The 15,109-nt window shown below is 36.3% G+C and overlaps 1 protein-coding gene and 1 long non-coding RNA gene across 2 annotated transcripts in view; both read right to left on the reverse strand.

The window, feature by feature from the left end:
* The window catches only part of CNTNAP2 (contactin associated protein 2), a 1,031,263-nt gene that overhangs the window by 896,579 nt on the left and 119,575 nt on the right, over positions 1 to 15,109 (reverse strand). The window lies entirely within an intron of this gene.
* The window catches only part of LOC135443152 (uncharacterized), a 35,731-nt gene that overhangs the window by 19,942 nt on the left and 680 nt on the right, over positions 1 to 15,109 (reverse strand). The window lies entirely within an intron of this gene.

The following is a 15,109-nucleotide window of genomic DNA, read 5'->3' on the forward strand; positions in this document are numbered from 1 at the left end:
AAAAAAACCAAAAATGCTGCAATTGTTTACTGTCCCTTCGGCCCTCATGAGGGTCCCTGAGTGATGCTAAAATATACAACTGGTGAGTTCAATGTACCTGAATAGATGGTTTGCACACTAAAAGTGGGAAAATGGATCAGGAAATAAAAGAGACTAGTAGAGTTTATGATGCTTAGCTGAATGCCTAATCTGAGGAAGAAAGATCAGTTAAAATTAATTGCTGCAAAAGCCCTCTCTTAGCTGAACAGTAAGAAGACAAAATCTCTGGAAGAGGAAGAGGCTTCCTCTTCCTTTTCCACTTGCAACTTTAGCAACAGTCAATAGATCTTTCACCTCAGGAGACAAAGTGGGGACATTTTGTGAGACAGCCTTTTCTCTCAAGCTAGAAGGGAAAAGATGACAGATTTTCAAAGATTTAGCAGCCCATCATTACTAGTTCATACCTCCATTAAGCCAGATGATGAATGGAAATGAAATAAACTCTAATGAAGCCTTCTCTTTCTTCTGTCTCAAAGCTGGCTGTTCAAAGGATGATCGGATATCTCTGAGCAAAGAGCTATGGGGTCCTAGGTTTCACTTTCTTCTCTACAAGGGCCATTACACTCATCTGAGTGGTTCATTTGTTTTTCTTGCCACTTAAAGGCTTATATAATGAGGATTATCATTACAAAGGGGGGGGGGGTCACTAATGTCCTAAATTAATATGTCAGCTTAATGCTTGCAAAAGTGTTTAAGACTTTAAGTTCTTTTTTCTTCCATAATGTTGTTATCCAGGTAGCCTAGACAAGAAATTTAATTGACCAGGGAGGTGGCTATATTGGTCTAAACACACAGCTTCTTCAAGTGTGGAAATGAGCTCATCTCCAGGGAATACATTTTAACCACATGATCTCAATGTCTGTAATAGTTATACCACCTGGGGAAACTATATAGAAGAGTCCTTTAGAAATAAAACAGCAACAAGATAAAAACCCTGTTGGTGCATTAAGTGCCTCATATTATTGAAGACCAGGCAATATTGACAGATAGTAATATTTAGAGAAATGTGGAAAAGATCCAAGAGGGTCTTTTGACAGAAACCATGTTATCTTCTAACCTCTTCTAATATTTACTGTTTTGTTTTCTTCTTATTATGAAGATAGCTTTGTTTCCATATCTGAAAGCAAAACAATATTTGGAAAATTCCAGGTGGACCTTTTTGTTCGTACATTTGCTTGAGGCTTAACAGATGAAAAACTTCTCAAGTACTCAGTAGGTGGAAATCTGTTTTCACAGGAAATGTTTATTTGTAGACAGACAACTGAGATAAAGTAAACTAAAATGGCAGTAACATTCAATAACTGTACACATTTTTGATGTTGTGTTTAGAAGGAAACTGGCAAGTCACTGTCATGGATGAAAACCTGACATGGAAAATTGCTGCGAGCAAACAATGATGCAAAAAATATTTTAAAATTTAAAGATGTCATTGACAGTAGCTTTATAGGTATATCTCTATTTCTAGGGTAAGTTATAAAATCCTTGTGACAATACTAATCATTCCAAAAATCCAGAAAACTTAGTTTTGAATAAATGTTTCAAAATAAGAACAAGACTGGGCATTCAACTTTTTTTGGTAATCTCATATCTGACAAGCTTTGTTGAGAGTTAATTTGAGAATTCAGTTATCCAGAGTCTATTTCCTGTACCATTTCATATTCTTTTAGCTCCAGGACGGTTTCTAAAACCATTAGGAACTACTATGCCCTATTGTTGGCCCCGTCCATAAGGACCAGAAACATGTCTGTCCCTGGTGTTACTGTGCAATACACTGCTATGTAAGCACTCAACCTAGCTGTGCAGCACAAAATAAACTTTGGGGTAAATACTTTTATTTTTTATTCTAAAGAAAAGGATAAAACCAGTCTCTTTCCCATAAAGTCTTAAGAGTTCTCCTACAAAAACAATGTGTGCAGCTTGTTTCAACTTCAAAACAATCATGTACACAGATAAAATCTTTATTTTACTACAAGATTTGTGAAATTGAGACTTAAAGGAAATTATTTATACTTGTCTTCTTTGTATATTTCAGATGGGATGTTGTAACTAAACCAGCAGTTTCATCTATGATTCTAACCAAGTATTTTTTTTTCTTTTTTAGCCATAGCAGTATTAGCCTGGCAATAACTATTTCAGGATTGCAGGAGGCTCACACTGTTTTTCATGCATTCTCTTCTTAGCTTACAGAATATCTTTGAGGTTTCCAATCACTGGTTGCAGGAGTCATATACCAGGATTAATTGCATAACTCAGATGAAATGCTTCAGAGAAAGGCAGAATAAAGATAAAACCACATGGGATTCAGAATCATTACCACCATTGCATTTTGCCAGTGATTGGATAATTTAAGATCCTGACAGCCACTAGGAATGAATTCTATGTGTTCACATCCATATTTGCATCAATAATTAGTTATGGTGTGTCAGTTTTATATCACTATTAAGCTAGTTTTGAAAAATACTTGTTGTGTTATTCCAGATTTAATTAGGAAGGACAATCATCCCATATAATTTCTAACAGGAATTTTGACATAAAATTTGATTGTTCGTATGAGATTTAATCTGAAACCAGAAGAGATCTCTGCTGAGTTTTGCTAAACTAATTCAGCTTTTCCCAGTAATGAGCTTGACCCTTTCATTTATTTTTAATTCTGTTTAATAATTGCAATACTGAAGTATTGTTAAAGAAAAAAAAAAAAAAAAAGGGCTACCATGCATGTTTCATTTAATCTCTCAAGGGGAAAACAAGCTTCTTCATTATCCTTCTCTTCTGGGGCTTTGAGTATTTCCCAACTTCTTAAAAAACATTTTTGAAAATAGTAGATGTATGAAAAAAATCTTTAGGAATGAATCATTTATTTTGCTCAGTTTTATATGCCAAAAGAGTTTACAAGAGGCTTCTAGCTATCTGATTTGTAGAGACAAAAAGAGAGAGCCCTCAGAGTCATTATGTGTCTGCTGCCTAAACATCCCTCACAGCCAGCCAATATCAGCCTCTTCATTTTTTCGGCTGTTCTTCCAAAATTTTCACCTAAAAGAAGTAGGGCATCCTCAGTATGATCACACTTGACAGGGAAGCATTGGAGGCCTCCAAATCAGGCCTGCAGGCTGGCTGGATGGCAGACAGCTGTGTGCTTGAAGCCTCACACAAAGAAGAACTGTATCTGCAGCCTGGAGAGCTCTCCCTGTTGTGCCAAGGCCTCTCAGCCATACCAGAAGACAGCAATGTGACATTTCTATTCACTCCAGCCTGCCTGCACAAGGACATGGTAAAGATGAATCCCTAGCATAACTTCATATTTTACATTTTCATTGGTTTGTTTTAGTCATAATCTTACAAACTACATATTTGAATTTAGCAGAACTTGCTCTCAATTCTATTTCGCTCCTAAATAAGTCCTTTAATATAATGTTGGGTTAATAATAGACTGCTTCCTCACAGCCAGAGCCAGTTGTCAAAAAAGGACTGGCTGAAGCCCAAAGACTGTCACGTGTGATGTGCAATCGATTGTGGGATTCAGTTTAGCAGTGAGAGACAAGAAGGCAAGTGTTAGTGAGAGATAACATATGCTTTGTGAGTGTTGTCAGAAGGAAGGTGAAGCCCTATGCTTCCAACATGTGGTGTGTGTTATCACGTATTAACACGAGCCTCGATATATCTTAGAGTGACTCAACAGCATGTAAATAAAAAAACCTCTCACCTATATATTAGTGGATAATTAACTAATGAGAAACTGACAATCTGAAGCACTTTCCAGAAGAATTTTCCCTTGAGCTCTGGGAGAAACTGAGAAACAGGCTTCTCATGTTTGTGTCATGTGCGTATATTGTTTTTTCTTCCACATGCTTCAAATTTTTATTCTACTGCATTTATGGCTTTGAAATGAGAAAAGAGCTATGCATGAATACCCAGAGGTTTAAAATTCTACTTTCAAGTTACAATACAGAATAAATATTATATTCAAGTAATGAATATTTAAGTAATTTTAAAATAGTTTGTATAATAGCAGCTGAGCTATTTTTAAGAGAGCTGGTATGATGAAAATTTCAGTCTTTAGCTATTCAAATATTTCTCCTTAAGCCTTCTTGGGCTGAAAAAGAGCAAATTTTGAAGACTAACAACCATAACAGTCCTTCACTTCCACCTACTTACATGAGCATGCTTCTACTTTAAAGGTTTAGCAATGATGATGAAAAGCCAAGCCATTATTCTAATGTTCATATATTTATTAATTAATCCCAGTTCACAACTTGTGTAATTCTTTCTTATGCTTAAATGAATGTATTTTACATACTTTATGGAATCAAGATTACCTACAGGAAACAGTTTTCCTTCCCCTAGTTTTAAACTGCATGTTCTCACAAAACCACTGTCATATTTTTAATATTCTCATTGAGCAAGGTATATGAGAGATCATGCAATGAACATACATACAGGGAAACAGCTTCTATTAAATCCCTGAGCCAAGTTCAGCAGCTTACCATGAGTTATTCAAAACCAGCAGTTAGTGACAAGCCTCAGAGACAGATTTCCAAATAGATTCTCTGTGAAATGCCACAATCATTGAAAACAAAATAAAACAAGAAAAAAGAAAATGTGATTGCAAACTCAAGTCATAAGCCAACTGTCTTGGAACAGTAAAATGAGGAGATATTAGAAAAAAAAAATCTGTCTTGACATAAATCACATTGTCTCATTGTTCTCATGGCAATATAGGTCCATCTTAGACCTGACTGAAAAAGCAGCTTCCCTGAGAGACATGAGTAAGAGCTGCAATTGCCCATATCAGAGACATATGTTCTACCAAATCCTAAAAGTTATAGTGTTTCACTATCTCCAACTTTTCTCATCTGAACTTGTTTTCCCAATAAGTTATGGGGAAATTAAGCCTATGATGAATGCCCCCTGCCATGTATGCACATCCATTAGTCTGACAGCTCACTCAGAGAACAAAAAGCAAATGTCTATTGACCTACTTTTTACTGGCAATATATTAATGAAGCCAAACAGCTGTGGTTGTTTATAACATTAGAATATGCAAATTAGTTTTTTCTCATGCCTACAAATGTGCTTGATATTTTACATAATGCTCAGAATATACATTTTCAAGACTTCATACCTGGTTCTCAATGCAAAAAATCAGTAATACACACCGCATGCAGTCTTAGGTTTCCCGAGCCAGGGAAGCAGGATTGCTTTTTTTGCTTTCTAGATGCAAATAAGTCTTTTCTTTTATAAGAATCAACTAAACACACTGCACTTCTTCACAGATTTGTACATTTGAGGATGCAGTCTCTTCTGCACACAGAAATTCCTCATGAGAAATCATAGGCATCTGTTTGCAGGTGAGCTGTTGATCCACACTGCTCAAACTCTGTTTCTGAATTACAGCCAAGCATGACAGTTCTTCTAACTTACAACTCTTTGTCCTGCCTTTTCATTCCTGAAATCACAAAGGCATTGAAAAGCCTCTCATTTTATTAGAATTCACACTTTTTATGCTGTCGTGAATCTGGTCCTAAGCAGTGCATAACAGCTCATCAGGATCTGAAAGATCAGATCTTCCTTATCCTTTATCACTGTAGTTCAAAGGGAGTAGAGAAACATCCAGCTGGCATTGGAGCTATGAAACCTGAGACTCTGTTTGACATCAGGTGATGTCTCCTTTACGTTTCAACAAAATCAGGCTTGAAACAAGGCCTACACTAAGAGCTTCTCCCTGGAAACATAAATCTGTTTTATGGAATATGAGTGTTCAAAGTTCCAGAGGTTACAATTTTTTCATCAGATGGGTGTCCTATTCTAAAGCTCAGAAAATTTTACAGAAATAGTGCATTTAAGCATCCTAACAACCACTCAAGACCTCAATGTATTTCATGACTGTAGTTATGTGTGACCATAAACCAACACTCTTCTATTTATCTATTTAGGCACTTTATTTATTTTACATACAGTATTGTATCGTAAAGTCTCCTACTTGCAGCACATCCAAACAATTAGGGAATTTCTGAGCAAGTGGTTTTAGTCTATGATTCTTTAAAAGTAATCAAATGTCTCCAGAACAATCATATATGTCCAAGAACATTTGTCTCAGTTTTTTTTTTTTTGTTTAAGCAGTTATTTGTAACTGTTCCACTCTGTTAGATTACAGTCTCACTTATAGCTCCTAGCATCATGCAACATTAGTACTTTTGAAAGAAGTAGTTTTCTTCTCACACCTAAAAATTATTAAAAATGAGAAAACAAAATTAATCTACTGACACAGCACCTTTTCTTTCAGTAAACCATGCAACATATTCCACAAACTACACAGACTTAAGCTAACAAAATTTCACCATTTGTCCAAGTTTCACCTAGTTGTTTCCTCAGTCTTTCATGGGTTCTGAATCTGCAATGCTTTGTTCATTCTATAATATTTTTACAAGCGTGTAGCGGATATACAGTTGTGTAAATAATGTGATACTATGCAATTTTTTAAAATCCTTTTCAACTGGCACAACTATAAAACATGCACACAATGAAAAGAAGCAGTCTCTAGGAAATACAGAAGTCTCCAATCAGTTTTTATAGCATTCAAATCCCAAGATTCTTCCAATTTTATTGGTACTAAAGGGATTCTTAGGGAAACAATTTCAAATGAATGCATTTTAGCCTACTATTCTTAGAGCTATACACAGTATTACCTTTCACACTCTTAAGAAATCTCACATGCATGGATTGCTTTTGATCCTTTCTCCTCTTTAGCTCCAATAGCACCAGTTTTTCTTTCCTTCTCCAAAACGAGGCTCAAGAACTCTCTGATTTGTAATTGCTCAGGGTTCAGGACAATAGCACTTCCTTTAGATAGATAGTTTCTACAATGACCTCTATGACCATGATAAAATGGGATCATCATCCTAGGTAATAGTTTTTGTAGAATGTGATAGGTGAAGATATGGAGATTTTTTTTTCTTACATAAGGGTATAGGTACAGAGCAACTCCCCACAGAGAGTTTCTAAAAAGAACTACAAAAAGCAGAATAATGTACACTACTGAAATTGTTTGAATATAAGAAAGCATATAGATCAGCTGAAAGGTATATTGAAAATGGATGAAGAAATAATGTAAAGGAAAAGCAAACTACACCTCTATTCTTTCTCTTGCAAGTCAGCCTTTAAAATATCCAAATGATTTTAGAAAAGAAGACAACTCCAGAGGTCTAATAAAATAACCTCACTCTAACTTAAATGATAGAAATGGACAACAATGAAAATGAAACAGATTTATGCTTGGCTACTTCAATGGATGACCTCTGAACAGTTCATGTTACAGCATTCTCCTCTTCAGTATCTAGCAAGCAATTTCAACTGAGAAGTGCTGTTGTAAGATTTTTCTCCCACACACCAATTATTATTAAACAGAAACAATTCTGTGGGAGAAAGCATGGGAAAATAAGTCACAATGCACTCGTATTTACTTATAGATGTGGGTGTTTTGGCAATGCATGCATAAAACAGCCTACAAAGTCTATTGCTCTGTGACTAAAAAAACACTGAGGTTTTTGAAAAGAAGTGAAAAGTGTTTTTATCATTGTCATCACTATTTCAGACATTTGTCCTTGAAACTCCTCTAAAACTTCAGTAATTGACAGCTTTGTTTTATAGACATTGAATAAGTTAGTGTGACCTCTCCAAAACAAAAGCCCTATATGTGGCACAGCCTCTAAACTGATCTCAAAATCATCTGCCACTGGACCTACATTTTCTTTCCTACTAAGCTTAGTTATCTCTTACCTAAAGGCAGTTCAAAATACCCACATTAGCATGTGGGCAGGGTATTACTTGCTCTTTTGGCCCTGAGGAGTTGGGACAATGCCTATACCAGGAATGAAAATTCACCAGGGACTATTCTCTCGCACTGAGGCACAGCACAGCTGGTGTCTACACACCTGAGACCACTTGACAAAATACTTTGGTGGCCTCCAGTCTCCCTGATGGCAGTGCTGGGTGGCCCATGCCTGTGGCCACTCTGATGATCCAGCAGTGTGGGAAATCAGATGCCCTGACCTGTGAGCTGGTTGGTATTGATGCTGTCTGTGACACACATCCAAGCAGACAAGCACAGAAGATCTTGGTGAATGCTCACCATTAATATTGTTAATGATGCACTGTGTTTTGACAGATAATTGATTCTGCTTAGGACTGTAGGGTTGCATAATCACTTCAGCAGATAAATTAAATTAGATTTGGTTGACTCAACCTGACACAAGTGACACTGCTAAAAAAGACAGAACAATAAAAAGATAAAGAGGCAACAAAACAAACATAAGCAACTTTGAAGTGCTTATTAATAACCTTGCCATATAGATTTAAACTGCGGAAAACTACTGTTGTCCTTTTGTCAGAGATGAATTATTAACTCTGTATATATGCAGCTCAGCCACTACAAAGGAGAAAGATCACTTCCTGAACAGCAACAGAAAAGATAAATTCTTCCAGCAGCTCTTTTTCTTTCATTTAATATACATTTCCAGACATTCAACAGATGTAAAAAATTCTGCCAGGCTCTTCGCCTCAGTACTACCTCGGGACAGAAAGCTCCATAAATCTCATATGTTGGATGATTAGTTCTTTTCCTCAGTTTTAAAATGTACTGCCTTTCAATTTCTGTGATTATTTCCTTGTCTTTATGCAGTATGTAGTAAATAGGTGCCACCATTTATCTTGTCAGTGGAGTCCATTATTGTGTACGTGCATTCTACTTGTCTTATTTTTCAAAATATAACTGTTTAGTCCAATCTCTCTTCCCACAAAGCTATCACTGTGTAATTTGCCATTCTGGCACCTTCCATGAAACCCACACTGTGGCTGGCCTTTCTTGTTTCTGTTTCTTTTCATCTTTAATTTATAAAATAATATAGGAAGTGATTTATGTAAAGGCATTAGAAGGCCTAAAGTAACACTTAGGTCAAAGTCCTGTATTAATCTCAAATCTGGCATTTTGCAAGAACAATCATATCATTCCTTCCTAATTACATCATCTTGCACATTCAACTTATTCAAGACAGTTAATATTAGCAGATGTAATAAAAGCATGGTACTGTATTAAATCCTTGCCCATCAGGAAGTTAATATCCCTACAGCATCAGTCCCTCCCTGGTAAATTAAAGCAAAATGAACAGTTTCATTCCAGATAATTATCTTCTTCCCAGCCATGTTTATTCTATGGCCCTTCAATGCAATTACTGCAATTGCATAGTTTTGTCAAAGCAGGATAACAGTAGTTTTAGTCATGACCATAAATGAACACATACTAAGACATCAGATCTAAAACAGCCATGGCTCCTCTTTTGTGTCAAACATGAGCTCATATTCAGCTTGTGCACTGGACCCTCCCACTAAAATGGACACGCCCATGTTCTTGTATCTCTGTCAAGGAAGACATTTAATAATGCCTTTGCCAGCCCTAGAGTTTTCATATTTCATTCCTATTCCATAAGCTCACAGACCCAGTCATTTACAAGGGCAGGTGTCTGTTTATGCATTCCAGATGCTAGATTTATTTTTTCTCCTCAAATGAAGGCAGCTGGGTGCCAGCTAAATATAAGACCCATTTGGCATCTTCATCCAATGGTCCTCATCAGGTCAGCTGGAAACTCAGGTATGTCAGGAGAGCATTTCATGAAAGCTGTGCAACGCCACAGGACACTGAGCTGCAGAAGATGCAGATTAAACACCTGAGAGCTAATTTAGCACATTATATTAAGACACTACTCATATCTGCAGGAACTCTTACTTGATGAGTGTATTCTTCAGTCATCATTATACTTCTCCTTCGACTAACCTGGCCTAATAGAGAATTAACCAGTTTTTAAGTCTGAGAGCTTTCCATTGTAAAGTGCCATTTCAGGTACTAATAAAGGAAGGGAATAATGCAGCAGTTTCAGCAAAGCATTCAAGACACTAATCAAGATTAACCATTTCAAAAGAAATCAAATTTTTATTTCTAAAGAAATAGAGGAACTTAGAATTTGTTCCTTAAGAACACAAAAACCAAAGCTGAAATTTTTTAAATTGGTATGACTTCTGTTGTCAATACTTTCATTCCACAGATATTTTTAAGATTTCTTACACAGATACACTCAGGTGTGAGTGCAGACTCAAATATTTCATTTTTAGTTGATGTGTTAACAATAAGTTTTTGAACATTGAATTTGCAATTCAACACACTTTGAGTACTCATGCAACTTTATAGAAGCTAACTATTGTATTATACTTTCTCAATTTTTCTTACATGGAAATTTCTCACAAAAGAAAGTTTCAAAGATTGTACATCATTCACAATGACTTTTGTGAATACTTGATAACTCACATATCTCACCAGCTTTTGTTACATATGAAAATTTACTATTCAAAGGATGTTAATTATTTCAGATAACTTCAACAAATATTTGCAAATGCACAAAGAGCTGCTTTTTTTTATTAAACTTTGGCACTGCAAAACACACAAAAAGGACACATTCACACGGGCAGCTCGAAAGGTGGACAGCTGTTGCATCTCACTAAAGAAAAGTTATGTGAATAAGAGACATATTTCTTGTTAGGTTTTAAAATTTCTCAGTAAATCACTGTTAGGACTCTTATTAAATTTTAAAAAATACCACCTAAGAAATATGTACAATGAGTGTTCCAACCACTTTCTCTCTATACACTCATATCTACTTTTATATTTTAAATAGATATAACTTCTTTTATTCTCTGCAATAAAATCCAAAGCACATTTTCTCTCTACTGTGGCTTCTTCAATTTCAAAAATTATCACTCATCATCAGCTTCAAACAGTAAATCAAAATCCAGTAATACTGACGTCCATGTCATTGACTGCCATGAATATAAAACTCTTTTTTTTGTTGCAGGTTCCTCAGAAGATTCCTTGATGGTATTGAGCGATTTGTAATTTTCAGTGTTATTTTATGTTCAGGATAAGAGCCGTTATGGTAGTTATGTTCAGTGGTCCCAGCCAGCCTGAGAGGAGGAATGGGAACCACTTGTGACTTGCAGAGCTATGGACCACTTACCAAATCTGCACAATTTGCTCCAGCTAGACTAGTTCTGAGTGCCTGACTGGCAAACAATTATTCCACAAGAACTGTATTCCATGAAAAATACTGAATACAGGTTAGTCAATTGGACTGCATTGCTGACATTTAGCTACTGCCCTCCAAAGGTGAGAAGCTTACCTTGGGCTCCTACAGAAATTCCCATAAGCATAGCTGCTAGCAGAGCAGCTATTACATGCCCTTCCTACATCCATTAGCAATGCTTGAATTGTGCTACAGGAGTTTCAGATCTCTACAGTCAGGATTTTTTCTTTATTCCTTTTCCCTTCCCTTGTAGATACTCTTTTTTTTTTTCACCCTAGGCACTACAAAGCATTTGGTGTTTACCTAACTGTTTCCACCACAAGCAGTCCTTTGAAATCCATGCTATAATTATGCTAGTTGCATCTTTTTTAAGATCATAGTATTCAGTTAAATGTTTGAAGGCAAACACAGTATGTTAGTGTGCACTCCAGAGCACATCACAAAGAGGCTGTGATTTCCCTGAGGCCTGTACATGCTAATGCTATATAATCATAGGTTCTGTCTAGAAAAGAAGTTTTTAGACATAATGTAAGCAGTAATTATCACAGGTAAGCTCATGGCCATGCACTTCAAGGCATCCAGAAATGTGAACAACAAAAAGTAACTAAAAGGACAGAAGAGGAATGACACAGGCAAAAGACCTGAGTACAGGTTGAGAGCAGAAGAAAATTCTCACACATGCAGAAATAATTAGAAGAATGTGGGATAACTATTTCATGCCCTATAAAGGAGAACAAACAAAATTTCACCTTAATTAACATGGGACACGGCATATTAAAAACTAGTTTTTGGAAAGTTAAAATGAGAAACTGCTAGAAAAATCCCACTGGGGTTTTAGAAGTGAAATTTGTTTCTTGGATTGTGGTTTATTGGGACAATGTTGGTCTCTAGAACAGGCCTTTCTCCTTGTCAGTGGGGTAGAAGACAGGGAAATGTGGCTGTTTAGCTACCTCACACAGCCAGAGGAAGGCTATTGGCAAGACAGCAGTACAGACTTCGTTATGACTGCCACATCCTGGGTCACAAAACACATTCTGTGAAACTCTGAGCCCAAAACAGGAAAGAAAAATCTGAAAGGATTTCATATATTTTGCCTAACAATTTTGGTGTTCATACAGCTTGTGTTATAACTGCTCCTGGTTAGCTAGAAACACTCATGGCTACTTTTTAAAATAAACCAGATGGCTGCTTTCCATGTATTCCACACCTCTGAGTTTGCAGAAAAGATTGTGCCTTTTAAAGGCTGTTTCAAACCTCTGGGAGAACACCTCTTAAAGACATATTTTAAACTACATCCATAAATCCTATAAAGAGAGCTGCTGAAAGGATATTGTGCTTTGGCTGATTTCCCTTTCATTATAATAGGCATTTTCTGCATTAGTTTTACACATTAGTTAGACAGGTTATCATCATCATCATTCAGAGTTATTTAGCCTGTTTCCTGTGATGTATTTGAAAGATGTTCAATTCCCAAGAGCAGGATGATTAAATCATGCAAAAGGATGTAAAACATGGTATTCTGAAATATTTCATAGATCCAAATTGAAGCTTTATGTACAAATTTGACTTCCTAATACCTGAACCCCATGCTGCTAAACAGCATTTCCTTCTACTGTCTGGCTTTATTGTATTACCTCCTCCTGCTCTGCTAATTAGACATAAATCTATTCAACAAACCTATTTTGTTACACATTCTATAATGGTTAAAGGAAGAAGATAATCTGTTTAAGATTATCATACATTTTTTTATTTTAGTCATTTTTTCACATGATATAAACATTTGTCTTCCTACAATTTAAAATTGTGTGTCAACCGAAATATTCTTGAAAGTTTCCTTTTAATTTCTAAGTGCAAACTGAGATGCAGGGAAATCAAGATCCTAATTCTCAGCATGATATTCAAATGTATTCCTATTAGGTTGCACTGGGCATCCTGACTGCCTGTTTTTTACCTTATAATAAACCTCACAGAAGGATGGAGAAATCATGTATATTTTTATAACTGTATTGGAAATCAAAGCCAGCAGATTCTTCCCCACTTTTGTTTCAATATCCATAACCACAAACTGATTCAGAAGCCCATCTTCACAGCGCTTAGTGCTGACCTAATTAAACAGGCTTACATTTTTCACTTATTTTGATCTGTTTATCTTATCTCTGAATGGATCAAATATTTCCAGTGATACCCACCTTGTGCCTGAACATCAAAAACCTAATTTCCTGTCAGAAACCACATAAAATCTTTTCCTTTGCTGGTCTGTTGTAGGATTTACCATGGCAGGCAGTGCATAGCTCTGGTAATCAGATGGCTCTGCCTTAACGGAAGAAATAGATAACAGCCCTCTGACCAGCTGCTGCAGTATGTGTAGCACCTGTCCCCAAGTGCCATTGGTCCAGAAAACATTAGCAAGTACACAGGTATATATTCTATAAACATCCTAATTTTGAATTCAATGGATGTATGCCTGAGCGTTTAACATCCATCTATCAGCAAGACTTTCCAGGGCCTGCATCCAAATTTCATCTCTATTCAGGCATCACTTAAAACCTGGGCTATTTCCATGCAACACTGAACTCAGGTATCAAGAGTGCTTGAATGCTGCTGCACTACATGGCACCCAGAAGACTCAGTGTGGAAGATGACAGCAGAGCTAAAATCAGCATTTTGGCTTTTCCCACAGTGGCAAGATTATTTGAGCTACAATATCTTTTGAGAGGGTAGTTTACCTGTTTGCTTTTTTCATTAAAAAATTTATCTTTAAAATCAGGATTCTGATTATTTTCCACCATTTTTTTTTTTCATCTGATTCCAGTATCTCAGAATCAGAGTGATCCCTAGATAGATCAGAGTGACAGCATATAGGTCACATGCAGGACACCACAAAGAGTGCTCCCCACGAACATCACTATCCTCTGTTAGGGGATATGCACATTTTCAGGGGACAGGAATACTTTTCTGGTGTTGAAAAGCTGGAAGGAATCCAGACAAAATAGATATGAATTTTCAGGCTCTGATTTTTACTATACAGATTAAACACTAGAGTGTATGAACATGACACATACACATCAAGTATGACACACACAGTGCTAACGTACACATAGAGTCTAAGGAATTTCAGTGGTATAGAAATAATTATTCATATTGGAGAATTTTTCAGTATTTTGCACGTGCTACCACAAACCAAGTCTCCAACTTTGTTTGAAAACTATTATATGCAGCTTAAAGATTAGCAACTGGGGCTTATTAGTCACACTCCCCTTTTGTTGTAGATGATGTTTTCCTCTCAGTCTTACACTTTAAGTAAGACATATCAATTATCTGGTTAAAAGTAAGAGCTAAGTATTATACAAGAGGGTAGGATTTTTTTTTTTTTTTATGGATTGATGAGAAAACAACTTTGCCAAAATAAGTCAAGGAAACAAAAAAGCAAAAATATCACTTGGTCTTCCCAAAAACACCAGGAAAGTCTTCTGACGAACTAATAGCTATTGGGCAATTGACTATAATTTATTGTTGAGTCAAATCTGCAATAGTCGTGCTGTCCAGAACATCTTGACAGCTAATGTAGGTAAAACTGGACAACTCCCAGCAGCAGATGTTTAATAAAAGATCAGATTATCTCTATTCTGCCAGGTTCTGGGATGTCAGGCTCTTCAACCTCCAGCCTCAAAGGCATTGCTGCAACAATTTTAATTACTGATAATTTACTGGAGCTCAACTAAAAGAATGCCACTTGTACTGTTGGCTCAATTAAAATAAAAGACAACCTCACTTACAAAACCAATGTAATGGAGAATTTCTCTTCAGGAGAACCATCCTTGTCTAAAATCTATAATTCCAGATCTCTCTCCACAGAAATTCTCAATGCACTTGCCTACAGGGATAACTGACCTACATAACCCAGGCAGCAAAGATCTTAGGTCACCTTTCTATGTTGAAGATTATCA

The sequence above is a fragment of the Zonotrichia leucophrys genome, chromosome 2 (assembly GCF_028769735.1).
Source record: "Zonotrichia leucophrys gambelii isolate GWCS_2022_RI chromosome 2, RI_Zleu_2.0, whole genome shotgun sequence".
Lineage (NCBI taxonomy): Eukaryota > Metazoa > Chordata > Aves > Passeriformes > Passerellidae > Zonotrichia > Zonotrichia leucophrys.